Below are 14,254 nucleotides of genomic sequence, written 5' to 3'. Positions count from 1 at the left end.
CTCTGGAGTTTGCTGTAAGATGTGATTGCCTATGTGCTACAGCTCAAGCTGCAGTGCTTTCTCTCTGTCTTCCTGTTGTTTCTGGGAGCCTCATTTGCGGGTAGGTACTGGGGCTAAAGACAGGTGCTGTCAGCAATACCCTGGCCACTTGTGGTCCCCCTACCATGTGGTACTTGGGCTTTTCTACTGGGTACCGTCTTGGTCCCTCCCTCTCTCTGCACCCAGGTGACAGCTTGTGTTCCTGTGAGCCCCTCACCATCCCACCCTTTACACCGTGGAGACCCCACAAGCCTGGGAGAGCCCTCAGCTCAGTACCTGCTGGCCTCAGAGGCTTCTTTGGGTTATTTTGAGACTGTGCCATGCTTTCCCGTAGATCCTCTGTTGCACAGGTGATATATGTTTGTTCACTGGAAGCAGAGTTGTATCCTTCCAAATTTTCACATTTTTCTAACTAAAGGGGATATGTCCAACAAAACAGGGAGGCAAAAAGTATGTCTAGCTTCTACCCAGGCCCATGTAATCTGTGTTATGACATCAGTATCATGATCACTCTTTGACCATTTGTTCTTTCAACACGTATCATCTGAGCCTTTCTTAGGTATCAAACTCTGTGCCAGGTACTGGGGAAACTTAGAATGGAAATAAAAGAATTCACATATCTTCATTAGCTAGAATCAGAAATCCTTACATCCTCAATGTCAGACCTTACCTAGGAATTGCAGCTTCTCTGCCCGGGGTCACAGCCAGTACATCTTGGTTAAATAGCCCAGCTCGGCTCTGCATACCCACCCCTGACCCTTTACCCTACTGTCCCTAGCCCGTGATGGAATCCATTTGAGATAGTTTGTAGTAACAGGGCTTGCTTCTGCCCCCCTGCATGCATCTGGAGCTGTGGATTCTTTGGGGGCACTGATGCATTTGTTCTGTCCCCCATTCCTCAAAGGCAGATGTGGCCAGCATCATCTCCCAATAAAGCCCTACTTCCAGGGATGTGAACAGTCACCTGGAGATTCTGCTAAAATACTCGTTGTGGTATAGCAGGCCTCGCATGGGGCCTGAGATCCTGTATTTCTAACAAGTTCCTGGGTGGCATCCATGCTGCTGCTCAACGGACTACACTAAGTAGTGACGATGTTGGTTTTTATAGACCTCTCCTCATAGATCTCTTCACCTGCCATCTGCCCTTCCTCTGCTCCCAAAGGCCATTTCCACATGACAGAAGAGGTAGGGAGGATTCTGTAATAAAGGTCTGTTTGTGTGTCTCCCCCTGTTAAAATGCCTGGGTGTCTTTCTTCTTCCTGCTAAAACTAAACCCAGGCCTTTTCTCATTACTAAGAGCTTTCCAGAGTCTGTTGCCTTCCTACTCCATTGTCAGTCCTTATATAAAAGCTTCTTCCTTTACTGGGTAGCACATAGTTTTTGAACCCTTCTAGTTTTTCTAGGGCCTGTGCAGAGCATGACAGTGGGGAACAAGACAGACACCATTCCAGTTCACTTGTAGGTTGCAGTGTGGTACGGGAGACAGAAATAAATAACCAAACAAATATATAATTTCAAATTTTGGCAAGTGTTACAATGGGGCTGAGAGAGAGAGAGAGAGAAAGAGAGAGAGAGAATGTTTTTATAGGGGATACTAAGGGAAGGCCTTTCTGAGGAGGTGTTTTTTAAATGGCGATTAGAGGGCAGAATGTTCTAGACAGAGAAAATAGCGTGAGCCAAGGCTCTAAGGCAGGATAGTGTGTGTGAAGAAGAGGATACCCGTGTGGCTGCCACATTGTGAAGTGGGAGGAGAGGGAAGGTGAGAGAACAGTCTAAGAGGAGACCTAAAGCCAAAGCTGGAAGGTGAGCACATCGTCGGGCAATGCTTGGCTTGGGGGACACCTGTTACTATAACTGCCTTCTTTTCTGTGTCTGCCTTAAGGATGGGAGGCCCTAGAGACAGAGGTAGTGCCTGTCACCACCTTCAACAGGCATGAAATGGAGTACATAGTGGGTGTTCTGTGAGTTTCATGGACAAGAGGGGAGCCTCCAAGGACTCTGGCCGAGAGGGAATGAGTAACCCATCTGGGACTGGAGTGAATGGATTGCAGAGAGCGCAGTGATTGAGAAAAATAAGCTGTCCCCAACCTGGGCTGAGTCGCTTAGCTAAACACCCACCTTGGTGGGAGGCAGAGAGTCAGAGGCTCCTTGCAGTGATTCTCTCCTTATGAAGACCCAGTCTGGCTCTTCAAATTATTCCCTCCAGCTCTGGAGCAAATGGTCTGATCCTCAAGCCTGGGATTTAAGACGGGCCATGAAATGCTAGTGGGTGATCAGGGCTGTTGGGGCAAGTGGTGGGTTGCACATCAAACCAGCAATACCTGCCCTCTCGCCTCCACCTCTCATTCGCAGAAAGAGCCTCAAATGCCAGCTCCCCTTGACTTCTGAGCTACAAGGAGTAACCCGTCAGCCATGGCTTGAAGTGCTGTCAGTTGCCCAGGGAATGTCTCAGAAAATGCTTGCTGGGCATGGCCCCCCTGCAGTCTGGGCAAGAAAGTTGGCTTTTTGTTAGAGAAGGTTGCCTGCTCACCAGTACTGATAAATAGCTTGTCTGAAAGGCAGGATCAGGATTTGGAAGAGTCTTTTGCAATGACTCCTGATTCTTCTAAAGAAGTGTGACTTCCAGATACTGCTGTGCCCGCAAAGCCTTCATTGGCCACAACATGTTGTTGCTCTAGTTTCCTTGAATTCCAGCACTAGCTGAAACAGAGTCCTCAGTTTTCCAGATCAGCTCAGCTGTCTTTTCTGAAAGCAAATGAAGAGACCTAAAGCATTCTTATTAGGAGCTGTAGTATCCTTTTCCCCATTCTCCATATGTGGCATACTGAGGTCCATAGAGCCACGGACAGTGATGGAGTTTGAAACCCAAGGTTTCCTGTCTCCATGTCTATAATCAGCTGCTCCCATTTAAAGTTAAAACAAAGGGAAGGAGTCAGGGAGGGGTAGCATTGCAGAGGAAAATGTGGGTATTGGTCTCTGGTAGTAGACCAATAGTTTTCTACCTTGTCTGAACTTCTAGAGTTGGCATTTTCTTTGTCCTAAGGAAATGAATCAAATAATAGTCAATAGCTGTGTGTTGACTGCTTTAAGGCCTCTGAACCTGAGGAAAGTTCTAAGCCCCAGTGGCATTCAGTAAGACTTCCTTCCATGGGGAATACTTCAGTCTGGTCTGGTTTACCACTGGAAGTGTTTGAATTCTTACCCCCAAATACACGGCCACCTTTTTATGGAGGTTTAAGAGGACATTTTAGTCTTACAGACAAAGCTGTTGGGAGAACCATGAGTAGATAGGTGGTCAGTTAATGAGAGTGAATGCGCTATTAATGGACTCCATCCCCTGGAGTTATGGCCACTGGGGTCAGGAAACAAAGGACAGATGAAACCATGAAACATGTTTCACAGGAGGGATTTGATATCATAAGTCAAATTCACAAAAATTAACGTGGGCAAAATATATTGTAGCATAGGTCCCCATCATCATCAGGGAAAACTACACCCCTTAAAAAATGATCACAGTACTGCACGGGAAGTGTTGTGCTTTCATGGTTGGATCTGAAGGCTATAGGGCACACTGTTAGGAATAGGAGGAAGAAAGAGCTTGCACATCAGCTCTGTTCTGGTTCCTGGGTATTTATCTTCAGGTGACATCACATGAACTTTACTTCTGTTTCTACACCCAGAAGTCAGACCATCCTAGAACTGGAGGAATGTGCTTAGGAGCCCCTTTCTGTGGGGTTGGTGTTAGGGTTAGGGTTGGGATTAGAGTTAGGACTGAGATTGGATTTGGGGGGGTTAGGGTTGGAATTGGGGTTATGGGTGGGGTTGGAGTTGGGGTTCGGGTTGGAGTTGGGGTTGGGGTTAGGGTTCAGATTGGGGTTGGGGTTAGGGTTGGGGTTAGGGTTGGAGTTGGAGTTGTGGTTAGGTTTATGGTTTCAGTGTCCTAGCATCAGGGACACCACTCAGAGTTTCATGACTCCTCCAGGATCAGAGATAAAGGAACAAGAATGCACAAAGTCTTGATACGAAGGGATATGTTACATGGCAGTAAATGTTTATTCAGACTCCATACCCATAAAAGAGAAGGAGTTGAAAACCAGCAAGGGGGGTGGATAGATAAATTAAAGGCCAGGCCTACAGCTAATTTTAGGTTCTAAGTAGGCCCTTGGACTTAGGTTGGAGATAGTTAGCATCCCCCTAGTCATTAATGATCCTTGATGTCATGTTCTCCTGGCCAGAAAAACTGAAGTAGTCTGGAAGCTTGGTGAACATTTATTCTTTCTTACCATGTATTATGCATTGTCCTAATTCCTGTGTTGCGGCAAAGGACAAAGCAAGGAAAGCCTTAGTTTTCATGGAACTTACAGGTGGGCAAATTGAAAAGCAATCTGCTTTATTAGAGAAGATGTTCATATAAGGGACATTCTGGGTACTGTAGGACACTGAGCAAGGCCACCTCCACCAATTAGGAGGTGTGAACGGTCTTCAGAGGGAAAATAGTAGTTCTATTGAGACTTAAGGCTGGAAGGAATCAGCCAGAGCAAGAGTGGCATAGAGGGCAGCTCATCCAACAGATGGGAGAGGGTGGTTGAAGAGATAGATAAAAGACAACATGGCCCCTGAAGGAGCTGATGACAGTGTCAGGATGACTGACCACATGAGGACTAGGGACAGGGTTTTAGCTACAGAAATGAGGCTCAAAAGCAATCAGGGGCCATTTCTTCCCAGCCTCGATGGCCATGTGAGGGGCTGGACTTTGCCCTCACAGGGCTGGGGATCCTTTTGAGAGTTTCTGGTTTCAGAGTCACTTACACTGGCTGAAGTGTGGGAATGGTCAGGGGCAGGACTAGAAGCAGAGTAGCTCTGAGGGGCCTTCTGGTAGGCATGAGGTCTCGACATTTGTAATTGGTACAGAGATGGGCAGAAAACATCTTCTCTAGAGGCGTTCAGGAAGTTGGAACTGGTCTTGGTGACTGTGAATTTCAAATAAAGAAAATCATCTCAGCACTGAGCTTAGCAAAAGGACTTCTTCACCATCTTAGTCCTGGTAGGACTTGAAGATCCTCCTCCCAATACCTCTTTGGCCTCAGCCTGGGCCAGCTGGGAACCCCTCATCTGTGAGCTCCATTGCTTCCTCTCCAGTCATCCCATGGAAGGATGAAAGCTTATTGGAGTCCTGGCTGCCAGCTTTTCATTTTGCCTGTGTGCAGAGGGACATAGCCATGGCCGACCACAGTTTGGCAACCTGTGCTTTGAGTAGACAAGCTCAACTTTCTTTCCTTTGGAGGAGAGAGCTTTTTTGGGAGGTGGAGTTGCTCTGGGGTCCCCAGCTTGGAAGGGAGGAGAGCCCCACTGCTCCACATCCTGTTTGGGGTGGAAAGTCCTCTTTCACGAGGACTTCATTGAATCCCCTCAATCTGGACCCACTTGACCAAAGCTCAGATGTCTGTGCTAGGATTGCTCATTTCCTAGTCAGAAGCCACCAGTGCTTGGCCTGACCTCAAGAAGAGGGCTCCCCAAATGAAGCTGGGAGCTCCTGAGTGTCAGCTCCGTTCTCCCGCTGATGTGGCTGTTGGTAATTGGAAAACAAGCAGGCGAACACCCTTCTGCTGTCACCCCTCCTCCCCAGAACGTTTACTTCCTTAATCACTGTTAAACAATTAGCAAATGGCTCATTTATGTCTAGACGCAGAAGAGAGATGCAGAGTTAAGAATTGCTGTGGAGGAAAATGTTTCTCTTCTGTTTTGAGTGTGCACACACGAGGGAGGGGGAGAGAGAGAGCTTGCTTTACAGGGTTGGCATTTCTTTCAACATATTGTCGCCGCAGATTATATTATTTTCAGAGTCATCTTAATAGTTTCCAACAATTGCTACCAAGTAAAGGTCATGTTTGAAGTTCTTGGCAAATGGAGTCTCTCTCTGTTGGCCGGCATTTCCCATGCACAGGCTGTTCTGAGGGTTAGAGCAATCCACACTGTGGATTTTAAGACTTTGCAAGATAGCATTAAACTTGGTGTCTCTTCCCAATCTCCCCCCGTTTTCGTGGCCCTGTTACCATGACAAGCATGGGAACCTTTTAGGTACAGCTCCTCTGCTTTGCAACAGAGCTGAACGTGTCAGTGTTCTGGGGGATATTTTTGGTTAGCCCTGTCTCCATAGAACCTGCTGGTTGAGAACTATCTTCACTTGCAAGTGGCTCATCGCTTCTGGCTAAGCAGAAAGTCAGATGATGGGAAACAAAAGCTGAAGGGTTTGCGTTTGTATATTCTGTGCTTTGGGGGACTGGAACAAAGTGATAGCAATGGCCCAAGGATTAGAGGACCAGTGGCAAATAGGGGAGCCATTAGATATGTCCATCTGGTGGCCCTGGGGAGGGACAAGAAACATTTAAAATCCTGACCCCATCCCCGTGTACTGTCAGGTAGCAGGGGGAGAATGCAGTAGTGTACCTGTGGACTATGTGAACACTAAGGGTCTGATGAGGGGGGTCATGCAGTAGGTTTCATTATTCTGATTTTCTGTTGCTTAGAAAAAGCTGGCAAGAGAGGTTTTATAACATTGGGGAAATAGTGGCTCTAACAAACTCTAAGCAGTTGTGTTTTATATGTTAAACAGTTTGAGATTTGGGGACACATCTCCCATGGCAGATGCCCCAACTTTGCCTTTTCCCCTCAGGTCTTGTTCATTTTCACCCTCCTTTCCTCAGTCAGCAGTAGTCAGGTATCATTTAGAATGAGAGCCAGAATTCAGGGTACGAAAACCCTCGACTCTTAGTTTAAATAGAATTCTTGCTCTAGTTTAGTTATCCTCCCCTTTTCTCCTTCGCAGGGTTTTTTGGAAGAAACAAGTACGAATGGTATATAAAAGAGTGATTGTGTCCTAGTTAGGATATAGGTTCTGGCTGCTGTAACAAAAACCCAGATGAAACAGAGTCTAAAATAGGATGGAGTCTTATTTCTCTCTCATGCAAACATCCTACAGGTCAGCAGCCCAATGCTGGTCATGACTAGGATCCTTTCAGCTTGTTTTGCTTCCAGGCAAATGAAATTGTTGAGCTTCTGCATCTGGGTCCAAGGTGGCTCCTGTGCCCCATCCAGAAAGAAGAAGGAATGGAAGGGGACACAATCTAGAAGTCACCAATGTCACTTCTGCTCACATTCTATTGGACACAATCCTAAGGCTTCAAAGGTTGCAAAGGAGTCTGGGAAATGTAGTTTTTATTCTGAGCAGCTATGTGCCTAGCTAAAATTTGAGAGTTATATAATTGAAGGATAGAGCAGATATTAGGGGTCCCTATCAGTCTCTAGCTTAGTAATATTTTAAATAGTCTTGATAATGACAAGAACAACAAAACAATAGCACTTAATTACTAAATATGTATTAAGAATTGTGACCTGTGCTAAGTGCCATAGTATTTTATTTCCTCTTTTATCCCATCTAATTCCCACAACAAACCTATGAGATAGTACTGTGATTAGTCTCAAATTAAGGATGCGATCATTGAAACAATGGAACTTTACCAAGGGCAGCATAGCTCGGAAGCAGCAGGGCCGACATCCTCGAACACTGGTCCTACTCTCCAATCAGTCTTTACTTCGATGAGTGCAAAGCCATCTGAAAAGTAATGTAAAATACCAGCTGTATCATCAGGATGCTTTTGATTTCAAGTGACATAAACATAACTCACTTTCTCCCTAATCCCCAAATGAAGATTTACTGCCATATAAGGCTAGAAAGTATACTGGGGAAGGCAGACCTCAGAGAAAGAAGAGGAAATTCAGTGTTGACAACACTACGTTTCCTTCTGTCTCTCTGTCTATCTCTGCTTGGCTTCATTCTGCAAAGAGGCTTTCTCCCCTTGGCAGAAAATAGCGATTTTGACAGCCCCAGATTCATTTCCTCCCAGCCTAGGAACTCGAAAGAAATGTACCAGTGTCTGTGCTTCAACAGCAGCGAAGGATTCCACCTGTATCTTTCTGAATCCTATGTCCAACCTTCAGTCGAATACAGTGGCCATCTGACCTTCTTCCTCCCTGCCATTCACTATGATCAAGGGTAATATTTTTTTCTGGAGAAGGAGGGCAAGATTATTCCCTGGATCAGGTAAAATTTCAAAAGCAGTGTACTACATAATCACCTCTTAAAATGTCAAATATAGTAACCTCGTTAACAGCTTCAGCTAAATGACACTGGCTTGAGCCGTAAGAAGTTATTAAGGCATTCTGAGTGTCTATGAATGATAGGCACAGACAGGCATAGAAGCCAAGTCTATACCAGACATGTTAGTTATCCTGTTAAAGAAAGAGTTCATGCAAAATAGAATAGATTCGGCCTTATTTTAATTCAAAATTCTTTTCAACCATTTGGCCTAATGTTGTAATACTTCCTTCTGATCATGTGGCACATCTGTCCTACTTATATTAAGCATTTACTTCTTCTTGGAACATGCCAAGATAACACAGGTTTCTTGGCTCCTGAGGATAAACTTTTAGGTAAAATGGTTATTGTGACATTTTCAGGAAGCACAGATGTTCAAACACCGTCCATGGTGAAAATGCATCCGCAGAATTTATACAGACTACTTCAACATGCAGATTAGTTATGCAGTTACAGCAGAAGGAAGCAATTCAGCTAATTATTTTACTACTTATTTCTATGTTCTCCGCAAACATGCATTTAACCAAGATTAGAAGAATACGTATTCATTTCTTCTTCTCAAATGCCCTGAATAGGATGCCATGTAATTAGTTAGCACTTTTGTTAAAAACACATTAGGAAGAATAACCTTCTTGTTGTCAGTTCTGTTGAATACACAATTAAACTATTTGATAAAGCAATTACCTGAACACAATTATGTTCATCTTCACCCCATCAGGAGATGAAATTAAGGATTAGGTAAAATTGCAAAGCCCAGGAGATCTTGGCAACCCTTACTTTAGGAGATAGAAAGGTCCCTGGCCAGAGTGAATTTGCACAGTGCTGTACATCTAATTAAATCATCATAAAACAATTTTAATTAAGTTCATGATCATATCACTTTTCTTTTTCTTTAAAAGAAACAAACAAAATCTTCCCTGTGGGTATGCTCTCTATCAGGCTTCTTCACAACATATTCCAAGATAACTTGAGCCACAGATATGGGTAATGCTCATAGAAACTGATCTCATTATCTAAGCTTTGGGTTAGTACCCATATATGTCATGTGAGAGAATGTGCTAGGTTAGAGTTTACCATGAATCGATGCCATAACTGCATATTGAGAGAAATGGCTTTGATAATGCTTTTGCTTTTACCCAAGTTAGTTGTTGGATTTTTCCCCTTTCTGAAACAAATGGAGTAGTTTTGCATGTTCACATACGATTGCATGGAACAGAAATGCCTCATCCTCTGGTCAAGGGTGGCTTTCCTGAGATACTGGGTTCTGTCCAGTAAGGTGCTCAGAGCAGCAGCTTTTGGCATCAGGAGAGACCCTGTATCCAAAAGAGAAACTTTCCCAAGTTTTTATCCAGAGGAACTAAGGATTGCTTTGAAACCCACATCTCCCCAAAGGAGATATACCCAAAGGTTGCTATAGTAACCTGGGGACCCCGACCAGATTGATCAGATGGAACACATGATAAGGGTTCATTTGCTTTCTCCTCTCCTAGGAAAGAGATCAAAAGATGAGACTGTGTATCAGCATGGATGAGATGCCCCAAAGGTGGCAGAGAGCACACTCTGCTACACCTCTCATTATGTTCCATATTTCCTGCTGAAATCTCCCTGGACCAGACACCTAGCCCCTCTTGTGAGCACACCAACATACAGCCCAATTCCCTGGCACCAAGCAAAGCAAGATAGAGGTGAAGTAGAAGGGATGCAACTTGGTGTTTGGTTGGTTGGTTGGTTGGTTTTGTTTTATTTTATTGGTTTGCTTTTGTTTCCTTTTTTTCCTTTTAACATACATGAGAAGATGATCTATCTCTGACAAAAAGGAAATAACCATATTCCTGAGATTTCAGCTCTGAGGCTCAGCCTAAGCATCTCCTCAGTGAAGCCTCTGTGAGCCCTTCATGCTAATTTGGCCATTTCTTTCTCCTGAGCTCCATCAGAACCAGGTATATACTTCTTCTGGCACATTTATTACACCACCTTGGCATTGTTCATAGGTAAGTGTATGTACAGCTGCTTGATGAGATAGAGAGTCTTAAAACTATGACACAGAACTCCTCAATATAATATCCTCTTAAATGGCTGAGTTTGTAAGATATAAGGGAAATCCCTGGTTGAGAGGTGGGGAGAAGGAAAACCAGTGTGGACACTGACCACTGCCCTGGGTGCCCTGGGGCATGAGAAGGTGGAACGCAGCTGATCTAATCAAGAATATTTAGGGCAGCCCGGGTGGCTCAGCAGTTTAGCGCTGCCTTCAGCCCAGGGCCTGATCCTGGAGACCCAGGATCAAGTCCCACGTCGGGCTCCCTGCATGGAGCCTGCTTCTCCCTCTGCCTGTGTCTCTGCCTCTCTCTCTCTCTCTCTCTCTCTCCCTCCCTCTCCCTCTCTCTCTCTGTCTCTCTCTCTCTCTCTCATGAATAAATAAGTAAAATCTTCCTTTTTTTAAAAAAAAAATATTTAGAGGGCAACAGCTTACCTGCAGACTGGAGACAAGGCTGTCAGTTCTTACAAGGTGAGAAATTGGAGGTGAAACTTCACACATATATCCCAAAGCTTCAATTGTTTTACCCTGAATTAAAGAATGGGCTTGATTTAAAAAGGAAAAAAAAAAATCTACCCATTGGTAAAGCCAGATAGCAAGAACATGTGAAAATTTCAGCCTGGATTCTGGCTTGGAAAAAGATCACCTGTAAAAACAAAACAAAACAAAACAAAAAAACCCACAAAAAAACTCTTTAAGAAAGAACCTGCATTCATTCCTATAGGGCAAGGGTGGTACACCAGACATTTAATGCCTGGTATGAGACACAAACATGTATCAGTCAGTGAGCAACTGTTGAGCTGTCCTGTGGTGTACCGTGTGAATGGTGACCTGAGTATGTGGTTGCAATTTATTTATTTTTTTTAAAGATTTTATTTATTTATTCATGAGGGACACAGAGAGAAGGAGAGGCAGAGAGACACAGGCAGAGGGAGAAGCAGGCTCCATGCAGGGAGCCTGACGTGGGACTCTATCCCAGGTCTCCAGGATCAGGCCCTGGGCTGAAGGCGGCGCTAAACCGCTGAGCCACCCGGGTTGCCCTGTGGTTGCAATTTATATTCTTGGCATGGTATCGAAAACCTGAATCTGGTTATTTGTTTTTTGTTTTTTTTAACATTCTTAGTTTATTAATCCTCTCATGAAAAATCTGCACAATCACCACAGATAAATCCACTGCAGAATCTTTACTCCTTCTGTTGTCCAATCTCCAGCTCACTTTTTGCCAGCATCAACGTTGGCTTTTGCAGTCCCCCTGACTTTCTTCATTCTGTTTTTGCATTCTTTGCGCTGTTTTCTTGAAGTCTTTTTCTTCTCATACAGGCCATGTCTTGCAAGTCTATGTTTGGGTTCATTTTTCTTTGCATAATCCAAGGAATCATAAATCATGCCAAAGCCTTGCCACCACCAAAATGGATTCTGAATTCAAATACAAATATGACATCTGCTGTGGTCTTGTACATTTTGGCTAGTTTTTCCCGAATTTCTGTCTTAGGCACTGTTGTCTTCCCGGGGTGAAGAACATCAATGACCATCTGTTTCCACTGAAGCAGTTGGTTGGTCATGAACTTCCTGGTCCCGATAGTTACTGTGTCGTTCATGATGGCGGCTGAGCTTCAAGTAGCCGGGGAAGAAAAGACTGAATCTGGTCATTTGACTTAAAGTAGTTTTGTGTGAGAATGCACTGAGGTTCCTGCAGATGTAAATGGTCTCTGGAGGACTAAGCCATCAGCTCAAGCTTCGCGGGATTCCCTCAAAACCCTGTCAAACATGTCTCATAATTCTTTAAAACATAGAGTGAAGTAAGCCACCATGAACAAGAGGCAGCACAGACAATCAACAGTAGAAATTGAAAGGTAGATTTTCATGTAAAATCAGTACAAATGTTTGAAGGGTTTAAATAAAAATATGACTGTAAAACCCAAGCAATGAGTTAGATGCTATCAGAAAGTGCCAACTCTGAAAGGGAGAAATAGAATCATTAAAAGTACATTTTAATGAAGGAAACACATGAAAATTTCTTTACCATGGAAAAGAAACCAAGGCTTTAGCTCCTTATTCTAAATTTTGCAATTAAAAACAAGCAGTTAAACAGATACTATTTCTGTACAAATCATATTTCAGGGTAACCATAAAGCTCTATTCAATAGGGGAAAATTCTTTACAGAAGAAGTATAGTGAATAAATGCAGAAGTAGTAACTGGGAAATCACCATTTTTCAGCCTTTAATGGTACAGCTGATATGGGCAATAGTCAAACCTGGATGAAACCATTAAACAACAGATTGATAATGAACTTGAGGCTATTAACTCCTGAACCTTCAGATAAATCACAGAATCACTGAAATGGACAAGTGGCATTGTTTGTCTTCAGGTGTCCTGTGGTAGGGAGCACACAGCTGGATGTGAAGTATCTTGGCAAAAGAAGTTGAGCTTAAATCTAGTCAAGCCTACAGAGCTACCTTCTGTTGACAGGATGTGCTAGGTGAAGGAGTGTGTTCAGGGAGGCCTCACAGAGGCAGATAGACAAATTCAGAACATGGAGTGTTCAGGGAGCCAGAAAATGGATCCAGTTAGTGCATGAAAAAAGGAGGAGTGGGACACATAGCTGCCAAATGTTTTGTCAACACTGGTTGAACCCAAAGAGAAACAAACCAGCAAAATTGTAAAAGGGAAGGATGTTTGGCGGACTCTTAGGAAAATTGATCGGGAAGTGGGAATGAGATACGGTGGTAGCATTGTAGTTGAATAAGAAAAACCCATAGTTGTACAAGAGATACACTGTGAGGAACATAGAGCATTTGCCATATGGCAATTTATGAGGAAAGAAGGAAGGAAGGGAGGATGGAAGGATGGAGGGATGGACAAGCCAGTGTGACAAAATCGTGAAAATTGTTAAACTGAGGTTGTGGAGATCCACTATATTAATTCCTCTACTTTGGCATATATCAAAAATTTTTCCTAAGTAAAAAAAAAAAGAAAAGAAAAAAAAAAGAAAAAAGCACTCTTTGAGGGGAGAAACTATCTCCTGTTAATCTTACCTCCAGTGTTGAATAAATAAAGTGAATATTAGCAAAAGGAAGGAAGCTGTGTATGTAAGACAGTTTTAGGAAAAACCAAAGTGATAAATTTGTAAAACCATAAAAATATATACCTCATAGGCTTAAAAATAAAAGTTAAAATTATACAACTTGTGTTTTTTTTCTAAGGAAAAAAACAGAAGAATTTCTGTGGCCTTGGATTAGGCAAGTATTTGTTACATACAACACTGGAACAGTGTTGTATAAAATATAAATTGGATAAACATTTTTCATCTCTGCCTTCAGAAGACACCATTAAGAGAGTGAAAAGTGCAACCACAGCCTAGTACAAAACACTTGAAGATTGTGTATCTGGTATAGGACTTGGGTCCAACACATATAAAGAACTCTTTAATTTCAATAATAAGTAAACAGGCAACGTAATAAAAACAGGGGACAGATTTGAGCAGGCATTTCATCAGAGAGGATAATGCAAATAAGCACATGAAATATGCTCGATGTTATTATCACTGAGGAAATGCAAATTTACAACCACAGTGAGATTCCACAATATCTAGAATGTCTAAAATTTTAAAAAAACCAGTCATTTCAAGTGCTGACAAAGATATGGAGGAAACAGTACCCTCCTATATTGCTAGAGGGAATGTAAAATAGTGTAGCCACTGTGAAAAACATTTGGGAAGTTTCTTAAAGTGCCATGTGTATGATCTAGCTGTTCTAATTGTAGATCTCCACCCAAGAGAGTGGACGTACATGCACACAGAATAGTTGTTCACACATGCTCATAACACCTTTATTTGTAACGTCCAAAAACTGCAAGTAACCCAAATATTCATCAAGTGACTAGATGAACAAATGTGATGCATCTACACAATTGAATACTGTGCAGAAATAAAAAGGAATAAACTCCTGATACACATAACTACATGAATACATCTTAAAATAATTATGCTGGGTGGAAGCCAGGCAAAAATAGTATCTACTATTT

The 14,254-nt window shown here is 43.1% G+C and overlaps 1 protein-coding gene and 1 pseudogene across 2 annotated transcripts in view; one reads left to right on the top strand and one right to left on the bottom strand.

The window, feature by feature from the left end:
• Positions 1-14,254, top strand: part of SPOCK1 (SPARC (osteonectin), cwcv and kazal like domains proteoglycan 1) — a 499,879-nt gene that overhangs the window by 361,275 nt on the left and 124,350 nt on the right. The gene's annotated exons all lie outside the window — the stretch shown is intronic.
• On the bottom strand, positions 11,340-11,841 carry LOC140641386 (small ribosomal subunit protein eS24 pseudogene; annotated as a pseudogene).

Source organism: Canis lupus, chromosome 10, assembly GCF_048164855.1.
Source record: "Canis lupus baileyi chromosome 10, mCanLup2.hap1, whole genome shotgun sequence".
Classification (NCBI taxonomy): domain Eukaryota; kingdom Metazoa; phylum Chordata; class Mammalia; order Carnivora; family Canidae; genus Canis; species Canis lupus.
This window is presented reverse-complemented; position numbering and strand designations above follow the sequence as displayed.